Source organism: Pararge aegeria, chromosome Z (assembly GCF_905163445.1).
Source record: "Pararge aegeria chromosome Z, ilParAegt1.1, whole genome shotgun sequence".
Lineage (NCBI taxonomy): Eukaryota > Metazoa > Arthropoda > Insecta > Lepidoptera > Nymphalidae > Pararge > Pararge aegeria.
Window position 1 is genome coordinate 18,325,986 of NC_053208.1, and position 3,175 is coordinate 18,329,160.

A 3,175-nucleotide genomic window follows, 5' to 3' on the forward strand; every position below is an offset into this window, starting at 1 on the left:
TGATATCCTTTCGACAGATACGAAGTGTTTCGCTTCCTCGTTTCTACATATAAAAAGATCTGAAACACCCTTCCCGTTTCCGTACCTGCTTCTATTATGAATCCCCTCAAATCAGTGTGAACACTTAACTTATGATGTGTGATTGCATTCAAAAACTTGTTTATTTATTCGAAAAAAACGTGAATACGTTTAAACACGCAATAAATGTAGATCTGTAAAAGCTCTGGAACAAGATTTGTTGTTTTGATGGACTCACAAATACATTTAACAGCTGGGTTAGTTAGTGAAAGGCAGGTTGACTGCACGCGAAACTGAACAAAGGCTCTGTTGGAAAATACAGAATTTTATTATACAGAAAAACGAAGTCCGCTCTCCAAAACATAGCGCCATAAAAAATGTTCAGAACCACTGCATTCTTTACACGTATGAGAGCTTAAATCAAATCAAAACTCTTTAATCAAACATGACTATGATCTGTGAAGCGCTCGTGCATATTTTTTTATTGTTGTGAGGTGGTTGTGAACGTCAGTGTTTTGTACACAGAATATTCAACGGAAACGAAAGATAATATAAAATGGGTTTGAATTTTTTACTAACACACCGGTCTGCCTACTTTATTTATTAAAAGCATTGAACCTATTTAAGTCATTACGAGTATTTAATACCGGAAAAAATCACCCTTTTTTTTCGTTCGCTGGCGTAAAGCATCATATTTCAGAATTGTAACCTTTGTATTGATATCGCCATCATGAATATTTAATAAAACTAAAATTAAGTGTAGTGTAAAAAGGTACTTTCCTAAAGAATCTGACACTTAAAAACCTTAAAAATACCATGTAGGTTTATTGACTCTGATGGATGATTCCTTGTATTATACAAGTCTAGACGTTGACCACGATAAAATAATTTTTCATAGCGAATTTTCATATTTGTTTTTAGTTACTTTCAAACATTTTATCTTTTTAAAATACTTGCTACAAGCAAGTATTTTAAATTCATGTCAACCATTGTCTGTTTGACGCCATTAATGTATTATTTACTGCGTTTTTGTTGCTCAAAAATGTTATTTTGTTTGTTTACCGTGGAGAATGAGACTCCACCGCCGGACCCAAGAAAAGGAAATCCTTTACGCTTCACGCCACGGTAACTGAGCCTACTTTTTCCGTAACATGGAATGGAGATACCTGAATAACTAACACATAGGCAGGAATAAATATAGCCGAATTCCATGCGGATTATTAATAGTTGCCCATTTGGAAGAAGTTAGCCTACACCCTGCATTTACACATATTTTATCCCAATATTTTTCAAAACTCCTAATTGCGTTAATTACTTTTTTTTTTTTAATGTTCGAAAGCATTATATTCCCAATTCACTCAATACAACAACGAACTCAAAGGCAGATACTGTAATCAATACCATAATCAAGAAAAGCTGACGACTAAATATGTTACGAAGCATTTATGGATTGACCTACATATTGCAGGAGTTTAGAGCAGTGGAAGTAAAAACTGTCGTTTTGTGATCGGCGCTGCAGTGCTGGCAATCAAAACATGCTACACATTTTTACTTAAATGCAACTACTTAACCTTAATAAAGTGGTTAAGACTTCTGCTTCACTTTCGGGGGGCCGAGTTCTAATCCCAGAACGTTTTAAGTAAATAAAATATCACTTGCTACAACGCTGAAGGAAAATGTCGTAAGGAAACTTTTTTTTATATCGTAGTTATAGATGGAAACTCTGGCAAAAAAAAACCAAAAATAGCTCGTCACTTTGTGATTAGAGCATACATACATCTCAAACTTGACAGATTTATAACTTCCTACTATTTGGCTCCGAATGACATTGTTTGTATTGTAAGAACTAAAAACATACCTGTCAAACGTTAGGCTAAATGACCTTTCATAAATGTCCCAACGTTTGTTTTACCTTGAAGCAATACTAGTAATTTACAAAGTCGTTAAAGTTTCTAATGTACCTCTCTGTAAATTTTTAATAAATGTATGATGCAATAAGCAATGGTTTGAATCAACCACCTTTTTTTTTTTTTTTTTTTTCGTGGGGAAATCCTCATGGATACCACTACACCACGGGGAGGCGCAGTGGTTATGCCGGACTCTTACCGACTAAAACCCCACGGTGTTCCAACTCATCGCCTGGTAACTGGGTCATGGGAACGCTTTCGCACACAACCACAACCCAGTCAGCGGTGCCTACTGAGGCAGGCACTTCCCTGTAACAACTTCAGATACTGCTGAACACCACCGAAGGCAAACCAGGAACACGGGGTATGCCTTTCAACTCGAGGACCAAACTCCGACGGGCGACAGAATCCCCGTATCTATCACCCGGAGGTCCTTCTCAAGGGGGCAGACGTCGGTTGTGCGCCAACTGTCTACGCCCGACTCTTCTGCGGCGGAGCGGATTAGAGTCTACATCGTCCTCTCTCAACCGCTCGGCCAACTCCTTCTGCACCATCACATCCTCACAGAAGGAGACCACTGCTTCCCACGACCTGTCACTTCCTACCATGGCCCTAACCACGGCTGGTAGAGAAAGGTCCTGCCCAACCGTAGCTACGAGTGCCTTGCGTGACTCCGCCCATTTGGGGCAGTCAGCCAATGTATGCTGTGCTGTATCTGTGGCACAGCCACACTCATGACACACCTCAGTAGGCTCTCTACCAGCCACCTTGAACAAGTACCTTCCGAAGCAACCGTGCCCTGAAAGGACCTGTGCAAGATGGAAAGTGAGTGTTCCGTGCTTCCTTTTCACCCACTGCTGGAGAACAGGCTGGATGGCCTCAATAGTTCGTTGGCCCGCGCTGGGTGCCTCAAGCCTTCCTTGCCACTGGCGGAATAGCTCTGCCTGTGCTGTTCGCCGCCACATTGCGATCCTTTCTAATGAAGGGTGTTCCCCTCGTATCCGGACAGCTACTCTACGCTGGTATACGTATGCCAGAACTTCAGCATCTAGGTCCCATGGAGGTGTCCCGGCCATTGCGCAGGCTGCCTCGCAGGAGATGGTGCGATACGCTCTCGCTTCCCTAGCTGCCATAACCCGCTGCGGCCTCCGCAGCAGAGCTCGATTACGGGCAGTCAGGGAGTCTACCCAGATGGGCGCCCCATACAAGGCCATTGACCGCACTACCCCTGTATAAAGGCGACGACAGCC